Source organism: Microcaecilia unicolor, chromosome 9 (assembly GCF_901765095.1).
Source record: "Microcaecilia unicolor chromosome 9, aMicUni1.1, whole genome shotgun sequence".
Lineage (NCBI taxonomy): Eukaryota > Metazoa > Chordata > Amphibia > Gymnophiona > Siphonopidae > Microcaecilia > Microcaecilia unicolor.
In genome coordinates, this window is record NC_044039.1 from 120355181 (window position 1) to 120382437 (window position 27257).

The window sequence follows — 27257 nt, forward strand, 5'->3', positions numbered from 1 at the left end:
GTGTCACACTATTTACGCTCTTTAAGCCCAGGTGCCGCTTATATTTATCTACCATTATTTCCATCTGTTATTATACTGGCAGCTGTCCCTGCACCATAGTATTCACACAAAGACAGTGTTGAGTTCTTGTTTACAGGTTCTCTATAAAGTGTTATTCATAAAATACATTAAATACAATTAAGGGCCTGATATTTAAATGCATTTATCCGAGAAAAAGCACCTGCTACCTGGGCAAATGCTGCTGACCCCTGGGGGGGCAGTTAGTGATTTTTGAGTGGTATTATCCGCTGAAAGTTAATGCCGACTGCTCTGCTGCTATCCAGATAGGGAGTAATTCTCAAAAGGTCGTCCAAAGTTAGCATCAGGATAGTGTATGCTAAGCACAAATTCTATACTGGTAATTAAGTCCTAAATTACACACCTAACGTTAGGCATGAGAACTTACGCTATCTCAAAGGCTAGTGTAAACGCTTGCGTTTAACTGTTGTCAGGTGCGTAATTACTAGTATTGTATAACCCGCGAGTGTAAGAACGAGGCACGGCCATGACCTGCCCATGCTCCTTCCAGGTCCACACCCCCATTGCACTTGTGAGCTATGGATATTGCTCATTCCGGACCAAATTCTGTGTATGGTGCCAACAAAATCAGCGCTGATAAAAAAAAGTGCAAAGTGCTATTCTATAAACAGTTTCTGAATTGGGCAGTGTTTATAGAATAGCATAGGATCCGTGTTTAACTTTTAGGCTTGAGGATTTACGCCAGTTGAAACCTGGTATAGATCCCCACGCTGAATTCTGTAACACTGCGTGAAAATTCCCATGACCCGTCCATGCCCATGCCTCCTTTTCAGATCTGCGCACAAGAAGCTATGTGTGCATCTTTATAGAATAGCACCTAACAAGATATGCACATAAATTCTAATTATTGCCAATTAACATCAGTAATTGATTATTAGCACCCAATTATCAGCACAAATTGGTTCATTACTGATTTAATTTGCATGCACAATATTGTGCACTATATATATTTATTTATATATTTGGATTTTGCTCACACCTTTTTCAGTAGTAGCTCAAGGTGAGTTACATTCAGGGCCGTGCCTAGGGTCTCTGGCGCCCCCCTGCAGACTATCAGTTGGCGCCCCCCCCCCCTGTGAAAATGATCACGCCCCCCCCCGTGAAAATGATCACGCCCCCCCCCCCCCCCCGGTGAAAATGATCGCTCACCACTTGCCACACTGACAGGAACTGTCAGCAATATTCTTAGAAACAAATTGCTATACATTGCAAAATAAGATAGCAGATGTAAATTCTCAAAGTGGACATATTCCAAACGCTAAAATGAAAATAAAATGATTTTTTTTTTACCTTTGTTGTCTGGTGACTTTCTTTTTCCGATCATGCTGGCCCAGTATCTGAGTCTGCTGCTATCTGTCCTCTTAACTCCATTTCCAGGGCTCCCTTTCCATTTATTTCTTTACTTTCCTCCTTTCTTCTTCATTTCTTGCTCTATATCCATTTCCAGCAATTTCTTCTCTCTCCCTGGGTCCTGCCCTCCCATCCATGTCCATTCTTGTCCCTCTCTGCCCTTCCCTCCTCCATCCATAGCCAGCAATCCTCCTCTCTCCCCTCCCCTCCATTTCCAGCAATTTGTCCTCTCCCTGGGCCCCCATGTCCATCCTTGTCCCTCTCTGCCCTTCCCTCCTCCATCCATAGCCAGCAATCCGTCCTCTCCCTGGGCCCCCATGCCCATCCTTGTCCCTCTCTGCCCTTCCCTCCTCCATCCATAGCCAGCAATCCTCCTCTCTCCCCTCCCCTCCATTTCCAGCAAATTGTCCTCTCCCTGGGCCCCCATGTCCATCCTTGTCCCTCTCTGCGCTTCCCTCCTCCTCCATCCATAGGCAGCAATCCTCCTCCCCTCCATTTCCAGCAATTTGTCCTCTCCCTGGGCCCCCATGTCCATCCTTGTCCCTCTCTGCCCTTCCCTCCTCCATCCATAGCCAGCAATCCTCCTCTCTCCCCTCCCCTCCATTTCCAGCAATTTGTCCTCTCCCTGGGCCCCCATGTCCATCCTTGTCCCTCTCTGCCCTTCCCTGCTGCATCCATAGCTAGCAATCCTCCTCTCTCCCCTCCCCTTCCAGCAATTTGTCCTCTCCCTGGGCCCTGCTGCTGCCCTCCCATCCATGCCCTCCCATCCATGCCTGTCAGCAATTCTCTCCCCTGCTCTGCCCTCTCCCCTCCTGTCCAGTGATTTCTTCTCTCTCCCTGCCCTGCATCCATACATGGCCAACAATTCTCCTCTCCCCTGCCCTCCCCCCTACATGTGGCAGGCTGCAGCGTTTTTGTGAGGCAGCTCGGGCTCTCCCTCCTTCCTTCCTTGGTTCCCGCTCTGGCTCCCCGATCAGCAGCCCCCCCCCCCCCCGCGTGTTTTAACCTTTACGCGATGTCAATCAATGAAGAACGCACACCAGACTCGTTTCCAGCTTCTCTCTTCACACAGTGTCCCGCCCTCGCGGGAACAGGAAATGCATCATCGCTGACGCTGAAGGCGGGACACTGTGTGAAGAGAGAAGCTGGAAACGAATCTGGTGTGCGTTCTTCATTGATTGATATCGCGTAAAGGTTAAAACACGCGGGGGGGGGGGCTGCTGATCGGGGAGCCAGAGCGGGAACTAAGGAAGGAAGGATGGAGAGCCCGAGCTGCCTCGCAAAAGCGCTACGTTTGTGAGGGCAGCAGGGACATCCGAAGTCGACGATTGGGCTGGGGCGCCGGGGCGAGGGTAAGCACTGCAGCGGCGCCCTCCAGAGGTGGGCGCCCCCCTGCGGCGCTTACCTAGCTTACCGCATCGGCACGGCCCTGGTTACATTCAGGTACTCTGGATATTTCTCTGTCCCAGGAGGGCTCACAATCTAACTTTGTACCTGAGGCAATGGAGGGTTAAGTGACTTGCCCAAGATCACAAGGAGCAGCAGTGGGATTTGAACAGCCACCTCTGGATGTCAAGACCGGTGCTCTAACCACTAGGCCACTCCTCCACATATAGAATCTGGGGGTCAATTTCTAGAATCCCAACTAAAGGCAGTTATGCAGATAACTGCTAATTAGTGCCAATTAGCGCTAATGAATTCCAATTTTAGTCAGTTGGTTGTTAATGCCAATTAGCAGCTAATTATTAAGTTATGTGCATAATTGACACAATTCTGTAACATGCATACACGATTTTGTGTACTAAGGGACAAATCCTATAAATGGTGCCTTAAAAATTGGCGCTGAAAAAACACACAGTTAGCTTGATTCTATAAACTATGTCTAAAGTTAGGTGTAGATTGTAGGATATGCTCACACACCATTCTTGCGACTAAAATTTAGGCGGACCCATTTAGGCCACCTACGACCAGGCGTAAATACTTGCGTCTAAGGGGCCCTTTTACTAAAGCACATAGGTGCCTACACGCATCCAATGCGCATCAAATTTGGAACTACCACCCGGCTACCTCATGCCCCGGGTGGCAATTCCATTTTTGACGCACATCCAAAACACATGGTAGAAAATTTCTACCATGTGGCACTTACCTGGTGGTAATTGGCAGTGTACGCATGCTGACAATTACCACCTGTTAACACATGAGACCTTAACACTAAGTCAATGGGTGGCAGTAAGGTCTCAGGCCGAAAATGGACACGTGCTGGTTTTAATTTTGCCACACATCATAAGTACATAAGCACTGCCACGCTGGGAAAAGACCAAAGGTCCATCAAGCCCAGCACTCTGTCTCCGACAGCGGCCAATCCAGGCCCCAAGAACCTGGCAAAGACCCAAAATTTAATAATGATCAAAGGACTTTTCCTTCAGGAATCTGTCCCGACCCCCTTTAAACTCAGCAAGGCCAGCTGCCGTCACTACCTTCTCTGGCAATGAGTTCCAGAGTCTAACTATGCGCTGAGTAAAGAAAAACTTTCTCCGATTTGTTTTAAACCTACCACATTCTAATTTCATCTTGTGCCCCCTGGTTCTATTATTGTTAGAAAGTGTAAACAAATGCTTCACATCTGTCCGCTCTACCCCACTCATTATTTTGTAGACCTCTATCATATCGCCCCTCAGCCGCCTTTTCTCCAGGCTAAAGAGTCCTAGCCGTCTTAATAGGGTAGTTGTCCCATCCCTTTTATCATTTTTGTCGCCCTTCTCTGCACCTTCTCTAATTCCTTTATATCTTTTTTGAGATGAGGCAACCAGAATTGAACACAATACTCCAGGTGCGGTCGCACCATGGAGCGATATAATGGCATTACAACATCGTCATGCTTGTTTTCCATCCCTTTTCTAATAATACTCAACATTCTGTTCGCCTTCTTAGCCGCAGCAGCACATTGAGCTGAAGATTTCAACGTCCTATCCACGATGACTCCCAGAGCCCTTTCTTGGTCCGTAACTCCTAAAGCGGAACCTTGCATGACATAGCTGTAATTAGGGTTCCTCCTTCCCACATGCATCACTTTGCACTTGTCAACGCTGAACTTCATCTGTCATTTGGACGCCCAATTCTCCAGTCTCATGAGGTCTTCTTGCAATCTTTCACACTCCTCCTGGGATGAGACGACCCTGGATAATTTTGTGTCATCTGCAAATTTAATTACCTCACTAGTTACTCCCATCTCAAGGTCATTTATAAATATGTTAAAAAGCAGCGGTCCCAGCACAGACCCCTGAGGGACGCCACTAACTACTATCCATTTTTGCCCCCCACCTCCAAAAGGTCTTTTTTGCAAGTGTGCTGAAAAATGAACCTGTGCGCATCCAAAACACGCACCTACACTAGCGCAGGCCATTTTTCGGCGTGCTCAGTAGAAGGGCCCCCCTGTGTTAGGCTCAGATTGTGTGTATTCCATAATAGTGCACCTAGATTTTCGAAATGACCACACCCCTTTTTGACTGCACACATTAGAATTTATGTGCACTGCGTTATAGAATACATCTAGAAAGTTATGCGTGCACATTCTAATTAAAGCCAATTAATGCCACTTAATGCCACTAATTTGTTAAGTACCAATTATTGGCACTGATTGGCTTGTTAATTAAGTTGAATTCGACCACATTAACGCACACAAGTTAAGATGCCATATATAGAATTTGGGGGTAAGTGTAACATTGTGCATGCAAGTTTACAGAATTAGGGGGATAGTGCTTGGGCAGCCTGAGGTGGAGTGACAAATTATCCGGATAGCAGCAATATTGAACAGCTGCTATCCCGATAACTTTCTGAATAATTTAGGACAGTAAAAGAGCTGAGCTAAGTTGCTTTGATTGCTATCTGGATAATGATTATTTGGTTAGTAGCTCGCTGCCATACACAGGTATTCGATGCTGAATATTTCGGTATATATTTAAATAGCATGGCCAGTGTTTAAAAGAAACACTGACCATGCTGGTTAAATATAGACTTGTTAATGGAACACCAACAAAATAACTGGGTAGAAAACACATCTACTTAAGGCAGCCGGATTATTACAATTTGCAAGATTTTGAGTCTTCTGACGTCTCTTCTTTATGCATTGTACTGTGAAAGAAAGAAAAGCTTCTTATACATGGAAGTAGGGTTGTTGACTTTGAATATCATATTTAGATTCTGTATAGATTTCTGCTTCTATGATGCTTGTTAGAGTTTAACTGTGAATTAAAATCTTTATATATTTGTAATTAAGGGTAGAACAATGAGAACTAAACTTAAAGGCGTGCTTTCACTACAGTAACTTACAACGCCTAGTAATTATTCTTTTGGCAGGGGATCACTTTGCTATATAACAGGAGGTTTCTTTCCCTACATTTAAATAAAGGCAATAAAAATAATTTGGGCTTGAGGAAATGTTTGCTTCACATGGGGATACTTGTGCAATGGGTAATTCAGGAAGACTACAATTCAAGAGAGCTCCTGGGATTAGAATGAAAATGCTGCTGTTTACTTATTAAACCACATTTTTTTTCATCAGAAAAGGTTTTGAAATAAAATTTGCTTTCATAGCCATAAAATCATCCACTTGCTTGCAGACCAAGAGGATGACTCCCCCCCCCCCCCCCCTTTCAACCATCTCTTCCTGCTTCAACACTTGGCAGCTATCAAATGGTTCAAATTATTCTTGACTGATCAAGCATAGTCTTTCTCAAGGACCAACAAATATTCCACTCTGAGACATCTTACCTGTGCAGTGCCCCAGGTTTCCATGTTCTACTCAGTCCTCTTCAACATTTACATCCACCTAGGATCTGTGACATCATCTAGTTTTTCAACAGTGAATGTCATCTGTTTTACAAGTCCAAACCAGGACACAAAGTTACCAAAACTCAAAATTATTCAAACATAAATTCACAGCAAGGGCTACCAGAGGAGTATTAGTATATATTTCAAATTTTTTTATGAATACCCTCAGAATTTCCACTCATTACTGCAAGTAAAAGAATTACCCGATGAACGAAGTGCTAAACCACCAGGCAGTGGTATCATCACTTGCAGTAACGAGTGGAAATTCTGAGGGTATTCATAAAAAAATTTGAAATATATACTAATACTCCTCTGGTAGCCCTTGCTGTGAATTTGTGTTTGAATAATTTTGAGTTTTGGTAACTTTTTTGTGTCCTGGTTTGGATATTTATTATTATATATTATATACCAGAGACTGAAGGATTTTTGGTATTAGTATCTGTTTTACAAGCACATCCAGCTATGTGTCAAAACAGAGACTGACTATCTTGAAGCCATCTCACATATCAATTATCTTACAGCAGTAGACCTATGGCTTGACAAATACAAACTCAAGTTTAACCCATTCACATCCACACTCCTTTGATTTAGTTGACAAATGTTGAGGCATATTTTCAAAGCGCTTAGCCTTCCAAAGTTCCATAGAAACCTATGGAACTTTGGAAGGCTAAGTGCTTTGAAAATATGCCTCAAAGGCAACTTGTATCAACTTTACCTTCTTCACTGGGAACCTCCTTCCAATGGAAAGACTTAGTAAGCATTCTGAGGATGCAAGTTGATCATGCCTCACAATGGGAACCCATATTTCAGTAGTGTTAAAGACTTTTTTCATGCATTTAGAAACATAGAAACATGACGGCAGTTGGCCCATTCAGTCTGCCCTTCCTCCGTAACCACTAACTCTTCTTTTTCATAAGGGATCCCACGTGCTTATCCCATGCTTTCTTAAATTCTGACACAGTCCTCGTCTCCATAACCTCCACTGGGAGGCCATTCTATGCTTCCACCACCCTTTACATGAACAAATACTTTCTTAGATTCCTCCTAAGCCTATTTCCTCTTAACTTCATCATATTCCCCCTCATTCCAGAGTTTTCCGTCATTTGAAAAATGCTCACTTCCTGTACATTAATGCCCTGAGATATTTAAACATCTCTATCATATCTCCTCTCCCCCTCCTTTCTTCCAGTTTGTACATGTTGAGGTTCATAAGCCTGTCCCTATATGTTTTATGTCCATGACCACTTACCAATTTTGTAGCCGCCCTCTGGATCGACTCCATCCTGTTTATATCTTTCTGTAGGTGTGGTCTCCAGAATTGCACACAGTACTGTAACAGGGGCCTCACTAGAGACTTATACAAGGGCACTATCACCTCTTTGTTCCTGCTGGTCATCACTCTCCTTATGCACCCAAGCATCCTTCGGTCTATGACTGTCGCTTTTTCTACCTGTTTGGAAGCTTTAAGGTCATCAGACACAATCACCCCCAAGTCCCACTCTTCCTTTGTACACAGAAGCACTTCAACCCCTATATTGTACCGTTCCCTCGGATTCTTGTGACCCAAGTGCATTACCCTGCATTTTTTAGCATTAAGTCTTAGTTGCCAAATATTGGACCATTCCTCAAGCTTCACTAGGTCATTCCTCATGTCATTCACACTTTCCAGAGTGTCCACCCTGTTGTAGAGTTTGGTATCATCTGCAAATAGACAAACCTTACCAGATAGCCCTTCAGCAATATCACTCACAAAGATGTTAAAATGCACAAAAAGAAGCCATTGGGATTTCTGGGGGCCAGCATTTTTAGCAGACTGGCCAAACAGATATCCTGGCAGAACAGTAGGCCAGCCTAGGGGGCACAGCAGTGTACTTTCACTGTAACCCCCTTATATTGTATTGTGAGCCCTCCAGGACCAGAAACACAACAACTGTACCTCACTGCGCTCTACTACAATAGCCCTGAAGCCTGCAGGTGTCATGTATATACAATACATCAGTGGTTTTTGGAGGGCTCACACTTTCCATCACAAATGAACGACTTAGAGTGGGATATGACCCTGGGTCTCCTTCTCTACAGTCCACTGCACTGACCACTAGGCAACTCCTGGGACCTGCTTGCTGCTCTAATAGGAATGGCCATTATATCTGAAGCTGTTATAGAGCCTGGTATGTACTGTCACATCTTTTGGAGGATGAGAGGGGGCTGGTTTTTAAATTCAATATATTAGACAAAGAAACTTTGTATCTTTGCAATTCAACAGATTATAAAAAAAATTACAGTGCAGTATGTACTTTTTTGATCTCATGCTTTTGGGCAAAGTTCCAGCTTTAGAAAAAACTAATCTTGAAAGAAAATTGTACTTGTAAATGGTGTCATGCCTTAGAAAAATGACTTACAATACTGTAGTTTAGTTTATTTGCAGATTTGGTTAGCCAGAGCAAAGCAATGTACATGTACACTAATAAGGCATACAGGCACCCAGATAATACATCAAACATCAAAAAGCAATTCCACTAATAAAGGAAGACATGAGGAGACAAATAAATACCGACAACTATCAAAAATGTATGTGAACATAAGAAGAAAAAAATTTAAAAGAAAAAGAGATATAATAAAAGGGAGCAGGGTAAATTAAAAAGAAAACAGTGAGCACAGTAGAGATGACTAGAAAAAGAAGGAGGTGGAGAGCAGACTAGGGGATGGATACTGGTGTAGATAAAATGCATATATCCCAGCTCAGCAAACACAGATGTTTATTTATTTATTTGTTACATTTGTATCCTACATTTTCCCACCTATTTGCAGGCTCAATGTGGTTTACATGGTACCGTATCGGCTTTCGCCGATTCCGGTATGAACAAATACAAGGTGATATTGTGGTAGAATAAGGTTCATGTGTGATAGACACATTGGGGGATCTTAGAGAGGAAGAGTTAAGTATGTCCATTATGTTCTTTGGTTTAATTGTGTTGCAGGTATTTGGGCTTTTATGTTGGGTCGGTGGGGTATGCTTTTTTGAACAGGTATGTTTTTAGTGATTTCCGGAAGTTTAGGTGGTCATACGTTGTTTTTACAGCTTTTGGCAGTGTGTTCCATAGCTGTGCGCTTAGGTAGGAGAAGCTGGATGCATACGTTGATTTGTATTTGAGTCCTTTGCAGTTTGGGTAGTGGAGATTTAGGTATGTTCATTGTGTTTCTGGTTGGCAGGTGTTATGATCGTGGTCAGAACCCCTCTCTAATTTACTTTTTTCCTGGAGGTCAGCTTCTTAGCTGGCTTCTGTTTCGTTTGTCTGTCCTGTCTGAGCTGGCTCTCTCTCTCTGTGCTGGCTGCTGCCAGCATGGGGCTAATTGTCTCACTTTACTGCAGCTGTGGGTGTTGCCTGAGTTGCTCTGCTCCTTTTCTGAGTGTATTGCTTCACGGGGCTGCATTGGTGTGGGTTGGGCCTCTCTGGGTTTCAGTGTGCTGGGTTTCAGTGTGCTGTATGCCTAGGTCTAGGGAGTGTGACATCATCTGGGGGGCCTTGATAAGGAAGTGGTGTTCTTTCCTTCAGTGCCTTTGCAACGTGTGCTTGAGGTACGGTTAGTGCAGTGGGCACTTCTTCTGATGTGTTTGGCTTCCCTGCTTGCGTTTGCTTTAGGTCCAGGTTAGTGTTGGTGCAGTGTGCACATTTGACCTGTGTTTAAGTATTTAGCTTCCCTGCCATTCCCTTGTAGCTCCCCTGCTTTCCCTTTGGGTGTGGTTAGAAGCACTGCTAGTTTGCTGTTAGAAGTACTTCTGGTTTTGGTGCTGTAGGAAGCACTTCAGTTTGCTATTAGAAGTACTTCTGGGTTTGGGTGCTGTTAGAAGCACTGCAGGTTTGCTGTTAGAAGTATTTCTGGTTTTGGTGCTGTTAGAGGCACTTCAGTTTGCTGTGAGAAGTACTTCTGTAGCTTGGTGCTTAGTGGCACCTGTGTTGGGTTAGTGCGGTGGTGCACTGCTGTAGCGTGGGGGCTTAGGAAGCTCCTTTGCTAGCTTGTGTATTTAGCTTTCCTGCTTTTCCTTTGTGGCTTCCTTGCTTTCCCTTGTAGTGCTTGGTAGCACTTCTGCTGTGTGTTTAGTGTTTAGTAGCACTGCTGTTAGTTCACTGTTAGGAACCTCTTGTTAGTTTAGTACTTGGAGCACTTCTGTTGCAAGCTTGTTCAAGGATCCTGGTCCCTGTGTTATCTGGTATCCGGTAAGTCCTGCCAGCCACTCGAACCCAAGGGCTCAACCCTTGGGGGGGTAGTGGCCAAGTGCAGGTGAAGCTGTACGGACCAGTTCAGGGTTCTCCAGTCCAGTGTGTTCCGGTCCGGTGTGTGTTCCAGTCCTGCGTCCTCCAGTCCGGGTGATTCCAGTCCGGGTGTTCCGGCTCGCTGGGCGGTGCCTGCAGTCCCTGCCGGTGCCGGTGTGCTTGCCCAGCGTTGGTTGGTGGGTTTTGCCTGCTGCTGTCTCTCCTCGTCAGCAGCCCAAGGGCTCATGTTTGCTCCAGAGCCCAGCCGTGCGGGCTCTGAGCCTGAGAACCTGACAGCAGGTCTATGAGGTCTGTCATGTCATGTATCCCGGGGCTTCACCGTAAATAGTTTTGTGAACCAGCGTTTTTCCAAATATAAGCCTGGCTGCTGTGTTTTGAGCGGTCTGAAGTTTCTTTATGATTTGTTCTTTGCATCCCGCATAAATTCCATTGCAGTAGTCTGCCTTGCTTAGTACCGTTGATTGTATCAGGTTACGAAATATTTCGGGAAGAAAGATTTCACGCGTTTGAGTTTCCACATTGAGTGGAACATTTTCTTTATTGTAGATTTCGCTTGGTTCTCTAGTGATAGGTTCCGGTCGATTGTAACACCGAGAATTTTCAGGCTGTCTGAGATAGGAAGGGTGTAACCTGGGGTGTTTATGTTTGTGGGTTTGTATGTATTGTATTGGGATGAGATGATGAGACAGTGTGTTTTTTCTGTGTTGAGTTTTAGTTGGAATGCATTTGCCCATGAGTCCATGATGTTCAGGCTGAGCTTGATTTCATTCTCTGCCAGATTGTGTTTGTAAGGGATGTATATTGTGACGTTGTCTGCATAGATGAATGGGTTAAGGCCTTGGTCAGCTAAGGACTTGGCTAGTGGGGTCATCATGAGGTTGAAAAGGATCGGTGATAATGATGATCCTTGAGGTTCTCCGCAGTCTGCTTTCCACGGTGATGATATGTTTGAGCTTGATTTCACTTGATATGTTCTAGTGGTTAGGAAGCCCTTCATCCATTCAAGTGTGTTTCCACCAATCCTGACGTAGTCTAAGAGTCTTAGTAGTATATTATGGTTGGCCATGTTGAACGCACTGGACATGTCGAATTGGAGGAGGAGTACGCTTTTACCCAATGCTATTTCCTGCTTGAATTTAGTTAGGAGAGTAAGTAGTACTGTTTCAGTGCTATGTAGGGGCGAAATCCTGATTCTGATTCATGTAGTATCGTGAATTTGTTTATATAATCATTCAGTTGTTTGGTTACCATGCTTTCCATTAATTTGACTACCAATGAGATAGATGCTACTGGGCGGTAATTGGTGATGTCATTTGTTTTTTTCTTGGTGTCTTTTGGTATTGGGGTGAGTAGGATGTTACCTTTTTCCTTAGGGAAGAGGCCTTGTTGAAGCATGTAGTTTAAGTGGGATGTGAGGTCAACTATGAAGCGGTGAGGGGCAGATTTCATTAGGTAGCTGGGGCAAGTATCCAATTGACAGTGGGAGTTGGAGAACCTATTAATCACCTGGGTAACTGTGTCGGCGGTGAGGAAAGCGAAGTTGGGTCCAAGCCATCGATGAAGTTTTTGATATCCGTGTTGTCCAGAGGTAGAGTTTTGCATAGGTTTGTGATTTTTTCTATGAAGTATTTGGCAAGATTGTCTGCAGATGGGATGTCAGTATTGGGTGTGGTGACCGGAGTTGTGTCTAGTAGTTTGTTCACAAGTTGGTATACTTTCTTTGTGTCTTTGTAATCCGGCCCTATTTTAGTTTTGTAGTATGACCTTTTGGTCTGTCTTATTGCGTATTTGTATTTTATTTGTATTTGTTTCCATGCATTGAGTGTGTGTTCATCTTTTATTTTTTCCATGCGCGTTCAAGTTTCCTGGATTGTGTTTTTAATGTTTTGTTCATCATTGAACCATGGTATCGTGTCTGCGTGAGATTCTTGTTTGTAAGGGTGCTATTTTGTCTAATATGCTTCTACATCTTTTATCCCATTCTGAGAGGTAGTATATGGAGTCCGTTTGTGTTGACCAATCATTGTTGTATATCTGTTGCTAGAATGTTTCCGAGTCTATTTGGCCTCTTGTGCTGTGGGTTGTTTGTTCTCGTATGTGAAGAGAACCCCTTTTCTGCCATTTTAGGGATAGGTTTAGTTTGTAATGGTTGTTCCATGGTGTATCTGTCCATTTAGTTTCTGTTATAGGTTCTGGTTGTGGACAGTTTGTGTGAGATGAGGTAGAGAGTGTGTCCTTTCACATGGGTTGTTTGCATGCGTGGTAGAGTTTGGGCCTTCCAGGTGAAGGTTAATGTCTCCTAATACTAGTATATTGGAGTTGGATACACAAGTATTTGAAATGAAGTCCGTGAAGTTTGAGTGGCTTTCGTTCCAATTGCATGGCGGTCTGTAAAACAGGACGCAATTTAGGTGGTCGAGCAGGGATTTTTGGTGGATTCTGCTATTTCGAGTTGGGTTGTTATGGACTTAGCAGTGGCCTCGATGGTAAAGTGGGATCGATATATTAGTGCTATGCCTCCGCCTCTCTTTTCCTTTCTGGTCCAGTGAGTGATTTTGTATTCTGGAAGGCATAGGTTTAGGATGATAGTGTCCTCTTGATCATGGATCCAGGTTTCAGTGATGAAGTGTAGGCCAAGTTTTTCTGACATGATCCAGTCAGTTACTATTGTTGTTTTGTTTACCACGGATCTGGCATTAACGTAGCTTACTTGAATTTTTTGGTATGTCTCTTCTGTGTTTGGTGTTATGTGGACTTTTGTCAGTTGTCGTTTCTTATTTTGTGAGTGTTTTTTATGACCTTTCTTTCCCTTTTGTTGAGGTTGTCCGTTTGTTGGTGTTCTTCCATCGTTTTGGTTGTTGTCAGAGTGGTGAGGTGTGGTGTATCTGTTCAGTCTATGATAATTATGTAATATGGGTATAGTGTTACTTTCTGCGAGTGGAGTGGTTAGTGTTAGGTGGATCATCGATAAGGAGTAGATTGCTAGGAGCAGTTTGACGGTATTCATTATGGTTTCGATTCACTGTAGGGTAAAGCGTTCAGAAAAATTCGATATTTTCAGGATCTTGTCCCAAATGTCCCACCAGTATAATTATAAATTGTCACGTTCATACAGTAGATGAACCAGTTCCAGTTATTTTGTGGCAAAACCTATTGAGGTCTGAGGATGAAGATTCACTGAGCTTGGACTTTCTGGGGGTGCATAGTGCGCAGTGCTACCAATTAATAGATTTATCATCCATCTAGTTAGCTTTATTGTTCCCAATGATAGTATCATTAGTGTCATTCTTTGAAGCTAGCATGGTCTGCAAAGTAATCCTAAACGCGGTCTTTCAAACCATTCTCAAGGACCATTTTTCATTTTGTTTTAAAGAAAATGGTTCTTCTGGAAAAGGAAGCATGCAAGTGGTATTTAACCTAGGCAAGATTGATGCCAGTGTAGTTAAAGAAAGCTTTGAATTGCAATATTATGCTTAAACTATTTATCTATGACTTATGGTAAACAACTAAAAATGTTGCTGGATGTTGCAATAGTCTATTCAATTTAAAATGGGTGAATACATTAATAGCTGAGGATCTTTTAACTTCAAGCAGGTATCTAATTGAGCAGATTTTGCACAGGGCATGAAGATTTAAGAAGCAAATTTATGAATCAAGTCCACGTGAAACTCTAAAGCAGGGGTACTCAAACCTGTTCTATGGGTCCACAGGATATTCAGGTTTTCAGGATATTCCTAAAGAATATGCATGAGAGAGATTTGCATGCCAGCCACCTCCATTATATGCAAATCTCTTTCATGCAAATGTATTAGGGATATCCTGAAAACTCAACTGGCTTGTAGACCTGCTAGGACAGGTTTGAGTACCCCTGCTCTGGACTAATAATAAAATTATGCAATGGAAGGAAGGCACTTCAGTCTATTCAGATTGCATCTGATTTCACAGCATTGAGCTTTAGTCATACTTGATTTGTTCATGCCATTCCATTCAGTTTGAAACAATTGCATTCAGTATGTGCTCCCAGGGTTCATGGGAACCTAAAAGGGTTGCTTAAATATTTGTTAAACAGTAATGTAGAATAGCCATTAGCACATTGTTTGCAAACTGCAGTATATAATGAATACAGGTGTTTTGGAAAGCAAATACAGAACTCCACAACACAGACCCTTGGTCTTCACGCCCAGTCCTTGAAGAGTGCCAACATATCTGGTTTTCAGGATATCCCTAATGAATATGCATGAGAGAGATTTGCATACAGTGGGAGTACTAGGAATACAAATCTTTTTCATGCATGTTCATTAATATGACTCTTTTACCCAGGTATCACCAAAAAATATATAAAATTTGTGTGAAGGTACTCAGAAACCCATTGTGGCTGAAAGTGAAAAATCACACATATAGTCTCCATTATCTATCATCGCACTTCCTCATTAATTTAAGACAGCAGCCCACAGAAATGTCAATAGCCACTTCAATCCAGAAATATAACACTACTTCATCAACCATATAAATGGAATTCAATATAATTTAACTTGTAATCCATCGCTGCTGGAAACCGCCATTGAAAAGATTCCAGGATTGATAGATACACCTGGGATATTGTTTTGTTTTTATTTTTTGTTCCTAATTGAATAATTTTTGAGATGTATGTTCATTAGGGATATACTAAAACTTGTGTTGTGCGCATGTATCACCAAAAGTCTGCACCCACATTTACACTTGCTATATACTGTATATGAACTAGAATGGAAAGAAGATGTCTATTTAGACCTAGAGCATTGGTTGGTGTGTTATGCTGCTATTTGGTTTCTCAGTGTGTGCTCAGTCCTCACACATCCTCAAACTATCAACTCCTCTGCCTTTACTAAACCTTCCACTGCCCCGTTCCCACCTACTCTGCTCCCTTTCACCTCTTTCTCCTTTATACCTTCTCTATCGCAAACCTACTTGTCTCATCTCCCCTATCTACAGCCCCCATCTCACAATCCAAACCTCTCCCTCTCACTCCCCCTCGGCTAGTATCTGTGTGTGTGGTTGCTTGTATGCGTGTATGTATTCAGTTTTCCACTAATTCTATATATGGTACTAAACATTGCATGTGCAAATTTGGGCAACACCCAATTTGTGCATGCAATTTAACTGCATAATGAGTCAATTAGCATGGATAATTCGGCACTAATAATCAAGCTATGCCTGCATAGGTTAAGATTTGATTAGGAGACAATGGTAAACCTGTGCAACCAGCCGGAGGCAGGCCTAGAGCTCATTGCAAGGAGGGGGATATAGTGGCGATCCTAGGTCAGCTGCCACTCGGGGCGGATCGCCGTTGCGCACCCCCCCGGGTGCAGCGGCATCCGTCCCCTCAGGGTGCAGCACGACACCCCCCCCCGGCGCAATGACATCCCCCACCCCAGCGCATCAAGCCCCCCCCCCCCGGGTGCATTCTTGGCTGCTGGAGGGTGCAGAGAGCAGCTGCACGCCTGTCGGCTCCACTGGCTCCCTGCTCCCTCTGTAACCTGTTCCGGGGCAGAGGGAGCAGGGAACCAGCGGAGCCGACGGGCGCGTGGCTGCTCTCTGCACCCTCCAGCAGCGTGCACCTGGGGTGGAGCGCCCACACCACCCCGCCCTTGCTACGCCACTGGAGGAATAAGCCCTGTCAGTGCACCTGGATTTTACTACATTCCTAACATATTTTGATACCAGATTCCTCCAGTCACCCCTTAAGGCCATAGTAGGCATTAGACAACCAGCCACCTCATGTTGCATTGCTCAGATTCTACATGTTTTTCCCTGATATATTCACTTCTCTAAACAAGAGCAGCAGTAAGACCAGTCTGTGACAGAATTCTGTGAGTTAGCACACTTCCCCTCTGTGCTCAGAGTCACTGATGGCATACACATAGCCATAAGACCACCAGCAGGCAAAGAGGCTGTAGGAAATGAAAGTCCTTCCAGTCCCTTAACATGCAGATGGTCTGCAGTGCCTCATATATTATTACAGATGTATGTGCTTGCTACCCAGGATCCTGTCACAATACCTACATTCTGTCAAAATCATACCTACATGAGTGCCATCAGAATGGCCAGTTCTCAGGGGATGGTTTATGGGTTAGCATATAAAATCTACCCACACCTAAACAATCACTAAGCAGCTCTTTCTCTTCCCACATATGACTGTCACTATATGCAGCAACCAGACCTGCAAGCTTCTGGGACCACAAATGCAGTGATGTGCCAACCTCCACAACATCAAGTACACAATCATGCAAAACCTCTCAGCTCCTTCCTTTGTAGTGACAGAGATTATCCTCCTCTCAAGACCTAGCTGATGACTCCCATAGCCAATCTATGAGGGGGAAGCTGGAAAGAACTATTATAAAGCACACAGGAAGACTAGGGTCATGGAGAGGACATTTGGCATTTGAAATCTCACTTCATATGCCTGGAAAGGTCAAAGAACTGCACTGCATCCCAGGCAAAGCATGCGACATACTCATGGCCTGATGCATGCTCCACAACCTAACCCGTAACCTAAAGGATGCCTGACACAGAGGGCTAAAGGTTCAAGGTTAGGTTTATTTGATATCCTGCTTACGGTCAGGCCATCAAAGGTACAATGGATAAAATCAAAAGGAGCATAGTTTTATAGTAAAATATACAAACAACACAAAACCAAGGGAATTGTGAACCAGATGGACAAAAAAACCCACTAAAAATTCTGCTGCAGCTCAGCAGGCTCTGACTAGATTAACCGTTCGCTCTTGGGGGAGCATGAATCAACAATGGAAGGCTGCACAGAACAGGTGGCCTTTAAGCATAGCTTTGAACTTGGGGAGGGTGTCCACTGTTTGCAGAGATAGCGGCAGGATATTTCACAAAGTGGGCTCTATGCTGAAAAGCACAGATGGTGATGAGGAGGAAGATGCTATGCAACATTGGGACCTGACAGTCCCAGAAGCCAGACAGTACACTCTTGCTGTAAGAAATGAATGAAAGAAATGTAAGAAAGAAATGAAATGAAGAAATTTATTACAAATGCCGATAAGTACATAAACATCCCCCCTCCCCAACCCCAACATGTGTCTAAGTGTGCCAGTATGGTCAAAACGTCCTTCTAACATATGCATATATGTTCATAAGTGTTTAATGTGCCCCATGACCCCAATCCTCCCCATGCTCTGTGCATGAATGTGCATGGAATTGCCACCACTCATATTCCCTATCTCTTCCTCCTGCCATGACTGTGCACTGGGGAGGTGAGTGCAGGTGTGAACTGCAACTTAGAGCTTGCTGTGAAACAGAGGGCTGCACTGGAGAGGCTGGTCCACCTTGCCTCATCCCTGAGTCCCATATGTTCTCCCCATGGAAGTTGGTAAATATAGGTGTTGTTGTATCACACTACTGGAGCCAGGCTCAGGGGTGTGGGGCATGGTGAACTGAAGAGGTTTGGGGGAGCACCCAGGTGCAGAGATGGTAGATGAAGGTGTTGGTAGGTGTTTGAGGAGCGAGGAGGACAGAGTGCAATTTAGGATCCAGAGATCAGTCCAGATGTCACACGATCTCTCGTTCAATGAAGCCCACAGACCTTGAATGTCCTCTTGGAGGGCACTCACTCCTGCTCTGAACAGGATGTTGTGCTGCCAGATGTCACTCACAAGCTCTAACATGTCTTTCTCCATCTCAATTTCCTCCTGGTGATGGTCACTCTCCTCTGCTGTCTCTCCCACTAAGCCCTCCTCATCCTCCACATACTCTTCTTCTCATATGTCCTCTAGTTCTCTGCTTCAGATTCATCATCTCTACCCTTTTTACCTCAATCTTCCTCTTCTCCAGGCTTCATATAAATTAGATGCAAAATTTGTACATCCTCTATACATATTGACAATTTTCAAAAGGATTCACTGCAGTATCTATTATGGGGGACTGCCTGCTGTAAGTATACAAGCACTGCAGGTAGTGATGACTTCGACAGTATGTTTGTTATATGGATTGTCAAAATATGACCATGTAAGGTCCTGTTATCAGAGTGGAGTGGAGTGGCCTAGTGGTTAGGGTGGTGGACTTTGGTCCTGGGGAACTGAGTTCAATTCCCACTTCAGGCACAGGCAGCTCCTTGTGACTCCAGGCAAGTCACTTAACCCTCCATTGCCCCATGTAAGCCACATTGAGCCTGCCATGAGTGGGAAAGCACAGGGTACAAATGTAAAAAAAAAAAAACTGAACTGGTTAACCGTGCAAGTTGCTGATGATGGTTCATTATAGTGAGCATCATGACTCATCTCAATATTTATCAGATTGTCTTCATCTATATTGCCTGAAGCAGGTGCTTTGATTGGACAACACTTGTCTGCTAACAGCTCCGGATTTTCAATTGTTTTGTTTGGAGGATACAAGGAGGTGTATTTTTTATGTTGCTGGACCGACAGAGTGGAACAAATTACCCAGAACTCTCAGGACACAGAAGAATTCAGGGTTGTTTAGGAGACTGCTGAAGCAGCATTTATTGCTGCAGGTTAAATAGTGATCTACGTAGCTGGTGGATAGAATATGGCGATCTGCCTATCTGTTATGTCTTTATTGAGTTTGTATTGTATTTGATGTGTTTTGCAATGTTTTATCATATATGTTTGATTTGTACACCACTCTGGATAAGGGCAGTATATAAATGGTAATAAATGAACAGCAATGTACTTGCTTAATTTTCTTGAAAAATTCTGCACACAGCCTTTATAGCTAGGTGGGGAGCATAAAAATCCCCCCCCCCCCCATAAACATGCAAAAATGTAAAGAAAATATCATTAATATAATATACAGTCCCTACCAAATTGTCGCTTTTCTGAGTGATGAATTTCAATGTTATATAGCCAGTGAAAATGAATGATCAGTATTGCTCACATTGATGTTGTCAGTAATTTAAATGCATGCTTGTAGTTTTGATATTTTGGTGAAGATAATTAGTTTCCAAACTAATATAAATTAAAAGTAAGAGATTTATTGCTCTTGTTTTCTCTGCTCGGTGAAAATTGTTGTTCTGAAATACATGACACTCATCGAAGATCATTCTATATGCTGTAAATTTTGAGTTTGAGGAGATCTGAAATTTAGCAGTCAAAACATATGTTCCGTGTTTTGCCTCAGATTAATGTAATGGATTTAGGATTGAAACTAGGAGAGAATTATTTTTTTTATTTTCAATTTATATATTTACCCACTGGTTTGTAGTATGTCTGATACAACTTTCTAGGCAACAGTGGGCGATTTCCAAATAGTCCACTTGGCTTTCCTTTAAAAACTGTCCTTAAATATAAACCAGGAATTAACTACACACTATAATGAGGAGAGAACTAATAACTACCCACTAACATTCAAATGTATAAAGTTCTCAAAAAAGGTAGAGATCATCACATAACAACATTATATATAACTTGGCAGGGAAGGAAAAAACCTTATAGAGCTTCAGGGATCTCTCCCCTTAGAAGCTAGTCAACTGTTCATCATTGGCATAAAAAACCTTCCACTGCCTATAAACTTGCTGTCAATTTATTTAACCAGAATAGCAATCATTATTGTGAAGTACTCTATTTACTTAGCATTAAGTTGCTTAGATTGCTATAATTCAGTATCCATTTGAGAAGTATAGTATCTGAACCATCTGCAAATGCCAGAAGCCAACATTGGCCATTGTTTCATCCACCTGCATCAAGGTTAGTGGCAAAGTTTCCAAGTGCTTGATCAATCTCGATACAGATTAAGGGAAAAACCTTTGTTTTGAGTTGTATTGAGATCGATCGAGCTCTTGGAAACTTTGCCACTAACCCTAATGAAGTTGAACTGAAATGGTGGCAAATGTTGGTTTCTGGCATTTGCAGACTGTACAGATACTATAGTTCTCAAATGAACACTGAATTAAAGCAATCTAAGGGGTCCTTTTACAATTATTTATTATTTAGATTTTGCTCACACCTTTTTCAGTAGTAGCTCAAGGTGAGTTACATTCAGGTACATAAGTACATAAGCATAAGCACCGCCATACTGGGAAAAGACCAAGGGTCTATCAAGCCCAGCATCCTGTCTCCGACAGTGGCCAATCCAGGCTTCAAGAATCCGGCAACCCCCCCCCCCCCCAAAAAAAAAAAAAACGAACTTAATTCTTAATAATGTTCAATGGACTTTTCCCTCAGGAATCTTGAAATTCCGTAAGGCCAACTGCTGTCACTACATTTTCCGGCAACGAGTTCCACAGTCTAACGCTGAGTAAAGAAAAACTTTCTCCTATTTGTTTTAAATCTACCATATTCTAGCTTCATCTTGTGTCCCCTGGTTTTGTTGTTTGAAAGTGTAAACAAACACTTCACATCTGTCCGCTCTATTCTGCTCATTATTTTGTAGACTTCTATCATATCACCCCTCAGCCGCCTTTTCTCCAAGCTGAAGAGCCCTAACCTTCTCAGCCTTTTCTCATAGGGAAGTCGTTCCATTCCCTTTATCATTTTCGTCGCCCTTCTCTGCACCTTCTCTAATTTCTTTATATCTTTTTTGAGATGCAGCAACCAGAATTGGACGCAATATTCTAGGTGCGGTCGCACCATGAAGCGATACAACGGCATTATAATGTCCTTGTGTTTGTTTTCCATCCCTTTCCTAATAATACTCAACATTCTGTGCGCTTTCTTAGCTGCTGCAGCACACTGAGCAGAAGTTTTTAACATCTTATCAACGATGACTCCCAGATCCTTTGCTTGGTCTGTGACTCCTAATGCGAACCTTGCATGACATAGCTGTAATTCGGGTTCCTTTTTCCCACATGCATCACTTTGCACTTGTCAACATTGAACTTCATCTGCCACTTGCATGCCCAATCTCCCAGTCTCGCGAGGTCCTCCTCTAATCTTTCACACTCCTCCTGCGACTTGACGACCTTGAATAGTTTTGTGTCATCTGCAAATTTAATTACCTCACTAGTTACACTGGATATTTCTCTGTCTCAGGAGGGTTCACAATCTAAGTTTGTATCTGAGGCAATGGAGGGTTAAATGACTTGCCCAAGATCACAAGGAGCAGCAGTGGGATTTGAACCGACCACCTCTGGATTGCAAGACCGGTGCTCTAACAACTATGCCACATCTACATACGCCCAACATGTGCCAAAATGGAGTTACCGCCTGACTACCATGTAGCTCTTGTGGTATTTTCATTTTTGGTATGCATCCTATACGCATGTCTAAAAATATTTTTTATTTTTGGGCATTAATAATGGACATGCGCCGAGTGGCATTTGGCATGCAAAGGTCATTACTGCCCGGTTACCACATGAGTCTTTACCGCTAGGTCAAAGTCTGGTGGTAAGGTCTCAGACCCAAAATGGACGCACGGCAATTTTCATTTTACTGCACAGCCATTTTCGGCAAAAATGTAAAAAAGGCCTTTTTTTATAGGTGCGCTAAAAAATGGATCGGCGTGTGCCCAAAACCCATGCCTACACTACCGCAAGCCATTTTTCAGCGTGCCTTTGTAAAAGGACCCCTAAGCAACTTAATGCTGAGTAGATAGAGTACTTCACAATAATGATTGCTATTTTGGGAGGTCTTTTACTAAAGTTTACCTTGAGTTATCTGCAGCAGGGCCAATAGGAATAAAATGGACCCTGAGCTAAGCTTTAGTAAAAGACCCACTTGGTTAGATAAATTGACAACAAGTTTATAGGCAGTGGAAGGTTTTTTATGCTGATAATGAACAGTTGAGCCAATATATGGCATTCTGGCTTCTAAGAGATCCCTGAAGCTCTGAGGTTTTTTTCCTTCCCTGCCAAGTTATATATAATGTTGTTATGCCGGTGGTGGGAAGCGGGAGTGGTGGTTGGGAGGCGGGGATAGTGCTGGACAGACTTGTACGGTCTGTGCCAGAGCCGGTGGTTGGGAGGTGAGGATAGTGCTGGGCAGACTTATACGGTCTGTGCCAGAGCCGGTGGTTGGGAGGAGGGGCTGGTGGTTGGGAGGCGGGGATAGTGCTGGGCAGACTTATACGGTCTGTGCCCTGAAGAGCACAGGTACAAATCAAAGTAGGGTATACACAAAAAGCAGCAAATATGAGTTATCATGTTGGGCAGACTGGATGGACCGTGCAGGTCTTTTTCTGCCATCATCTACTATGTTACTATGTTTTTCCGAGAACTTTACACATTTGAATTTAAACTACCCAGAGATTTTGAACCTTATTTTTTTCTGGGTAGATGCATGTGGGAAAATAACCCCACCCTTGGAAATGCCTTCCTGAACCTGGGTAAAAGGGCAGTTTTCAGTCATCCACTTTTCTGGGGGAAATAGTCATTACTATTGTTAATGTTTTTTAAAGGGGACCTTAAATCATATTATTGTGCTTATTTTAGAAGTGCTATTGGGGGTTTAGATATACGCATGAACAGTGAGTTAGATGTTCATATTTCATAAACATCTAAATCCCAATTTTATGAACCTGGGACATATATGTTTAAAACTGAAAAACATGTATCTGACAAGGGGGGCATGGCCTGGGTGTATTTTGGGCATGACTAGGCTGCACCTAAAAAATAAACTTGTAGTCCTTATTTCCCCCATTTCAGAAATGAAATGCACACACCAATATCTAAAAACATCAATATTGGAATTTACACCTGGTGCCCAGGATGTCTAGGCTTCATAAAAGTGTTGGTATTGATCAGTGCTCCACTGGAGGGATTAAGGGAGGTTGCCCTTTTAATCCCCCAGTAATTGATATCCCCCCTGAAAGCGAAACTGGTAATAGATACTTGGCTCTGTGACAGATTCCAGGAAATAGCCAAGAACAAACAAAGAATGGAGTAAAAACACATTAAAAGGTGTGCAAAATAAAATCAGCCTTTGTTAAAAGGACTTGACACAGTCACATGTTTCGACTAAAAAGCCTGCATCAGGAGCCAAGGTAAACTCTGGCTGTTGTTACAGGCATGAAACGTCAATGATGTAAAGGCAACGAAAGCCAACAATGGAACAAGCTATGAATGAAATTGCCTTCATCATATAATCCTCCTGCCGTGGGAGCAAGTAAGTTAGGAGCCCTTTTCCTAAGGAGCGGTAGGCCTAAAAGAGCACTACCATGGGATGCACTGAGGCATCCTGTGGTACTGTTTTGCTTAGCGCATGCTAATCCTGCACTGGAAGATATTTATGTTTCAGCGCTGGAGGCATGGCCATGGGCAGAAGGTAGGTGTGCCTGCTTTAATCAGGTGGTGCGGGTACATTATCATGAGCTACCCAATTAGCACAAGAGTTGCGTGGAAGTCCTTACCACCTCCTAAATAGGTGGCAGCAAGGACTCCTCCATTAATGGCCACACGCTAATGGGGAAATTACTGCATGGGCATTACAAACCCCTGCACAAGTTCAGCCATTTTACTGGCATGCTAAATGTGGCCGCAGTGCATGGAAAACCAAGGTACTGACAACAGCTCCGGCCATCTTTTAGAATGCCTTAGTAAAAATACCCCTTAGTTACTTGCTCCCACAGCAGGAGGATTATATGATGTAACATACATAGAGGGGCATTTTCGATATAACGTCTAAAATCTGAATACTGTTTTTGAGCAAGGTTTTGTGTTTTAGATGCTTTGGTTTGTTTTTTATTTTGTCCATTTTTGAAAAAATAAAATAAGTGAAAAATGTAGAAAATCAAGCCATTGGGATGTAGGAGGAGCCTACATTTTTTGTAGACTGATCCCCCAGACATCTCAGGAAAGCAATGGGGCACCCTAGGGGGCACTTCTGTGCATAAAAATGCTCCCAGGTACTCCCTTATCTTGTCCCCTGAGCTCTCCGAAACCCACCCAAAACCTACTGGCCCCCACTGTACAGCACTACAATAGTCCTTATGGGTGAAGGGGGCATCTACATGTGAGTATAGTAGGGTTTTGTTGACTTGTGGTAGAAACTACTACTACTACTACTACTTAACATTTCTAGAGCGCTACTAGGGTTACGCAGCGCTGTACAAATTAACAATTAAGGAAGAAACTGTGACTCCTCCCAAAGTGTGACAGGTAGAGGGAGATGGGGACCTGGGTCCCCCACTCCATAGTGCACTACAGTGACCATTACACTACTCCAGTGACCTGCATGCTGCTCTAATAGACCTGGCTATAACATCAGAGGCTATCATAGAGTCTGGTAAGACATATTTTTATTCACATTTTTTTTTGGGGGGGGGGGGGGTGGTATGGGATAAGTGACCACTGGGGGTATTGGGGGTCATCCCTGATTCCCTCCAGTGGTCTTCTGGTCATTTAGGGACCTTGTGCCTTATTCATTCAAAAAACAGGACTAGCTCAAAACTTCTTTGTTTTAGTTTAGTTTTGTTCCATTATGGTTTAAAAACGTCTAAGTCATTGAAGTTTCATGTCTGTAACATCAGCCAGAGTTTACCTTGACTCCTGATGTAAGCTTTTCAGCTGAAACATGGTGACTGTGTCAAGTCCTTTTAATAAAGGCTGGTTTTATTTTGCACACCTTTCAATGTGATTTTACTCCACTCTTTGTCCTTGGCTTTTTCTTGTGAAGCTTTCTAGATTCCAGGAAATAAACATTTATGTTTCTGAAATGCTCGACATAAATGTTTATGTTCCTGTTTTGTACCATCATCTTTTATGTATTTTTACATGGTATGTATGACATGCTTAATTTAGCCCATCTATTTTATTTCATTTTATTTCAACACATAATTTTATCTCTGTATTAGAATCTTTACTTGTACTCATGTATTTTATATGATTTAATCCTTTTATGTTTTACATGCATATTTGTTTTTTATATCTGTCCTATTTGTAGACCCCTGATGCAGGCTCTATGCCGAAACACAGTACTGTGTCAGGTTTTGAAGAATAAAGATTTTGGTCATTATAAACCTCGTTCTCTGGTATTTTGTAGAAAAGCCCTGCTACCTTCACTACTCCTTCTGCTGTTTCATACCATAAATGTTTATGTGCTCATTTTGAGCCATTGATATTTTTCATGTTTATGTTCCTAAAATGGATGCTCCCACTGCATGCTCCATGTATTTTAGAGCAGGCTGTATGTCGACAGATCCTATTCTTTTTTTTCCTTTATTAATTTTAACATAATAATCAAGCATAATACTTGTACAGAAAGGTTACCTGGTTCGGTTATATAATATAATATAATATAAGGAAATCAAATTTTTTGTTAGCTTAACAAAGACATATAAAGAAAGTTCCACCAGGTTATCCTCAAGTTCACCATTTGGAGTTTCAAAATGTTACATATATGAATATTTAATCTTTATAAACTAAAAAGCATAACAGGAATTTGCTGAATCTGATTCCACAAAAGATTCCAGTTTATATTATACTGAACTATTCTCACCCCTCCCATTGGACCCCTTAGCTGTTAAAAATGCTGTGAGTTGGGATGGATAAAAAAAACCATATTTATTCATCTGGTATTTAACAACGCATTTACAAGGGTATCTCAGAAAAAATGTCGCCACCAAGTGAAGAACTCTGGGCTTCATCGTAAGAAATTGTTGTCTAAGCTTCTGAGTATCTTTTGTCACATCAGGAAAAACTTGGATTTTCAGTCCAAGAAAACTTTTCTCTCTATTCTGAAAGAATAGTCTCATTAACCAATTTTTGTCTGTAGTTAATGCCACAGTTGCAAGTAAAGTCGACGGTGTCACCGTTTCACTATCAGAAGCTTCTAGAATTTCCGAGACATCCAATTCTTGAATCTGACTCTCTCTCGTTTTTGTCGATAAATAGTATACTTGAGAAAACGGGGGAATAGCCTCCTCGGATATTCCCAGTATATCTCTTATATATTTCCTTAACATGTCTCTTGGAGAAATCGCAAATTGTTTGGGGATATTCAAAAAACGAAGATTATTATTTCTTATAGCGTTTTCCAAGGACTCAGTTTTCCTTCTAAGAAATATTGACAGATCCTATTCTAAAATACAAATGGAACCTGAGATGTCCCAACCTGGTTGTTTCATTTCCACTTTGTACATCCTTTCTAACATGCTGCTACACATGAAAATAAAAGTTTTTGAAAACAGACTGTAATACCAACATAGACAAATAAATCAAGTGTTAGGACCTGATCTATCAAAGGTTTTTCTCTTAATCTGTGCCTGTGACCTTGAATGACCCCATTGTGTGGATGGTATTAAAGCCTATTAATTTTATCACCTGTATTATCTATTCTATACATGTTGATCATTTGTCTCACGCCACTAAATGGTGATGTTGACTACAGTACACTTATTGTAGATTTACTAATCTTTTCCATTTTAAATAGGATTTAAGCCCATGTCGTTCAATTACCAGGTCTTTGTTAGATTCAAAGTGGGTTTAATCAAAATGAAATGATAATGGGGTTATTTAATGTAAATAAGAAAGGATGGCATTCTATTGTAAATCTAAAGGCTTACTGAAGTGAGCAAATACTGTAATAAACACGGTTTATTATTATAATACATCTTTATGATTCCTGATTAGAAATGACAAGCTTATCTTAAACAGTAACTGGAGATTGTGACTATTGATAGGAGTGGATCTTTGTTAATACAATTTTTTTCTTTATAATCTGGTGCTATTAGCGTAGGTTCCCTGATTTATTTATTTCACAGTTTAAATACCACTCTATCAAAAATTCTATGCAGTTTACAACCAGTACATACATATTAAAAAGTAAACAGATA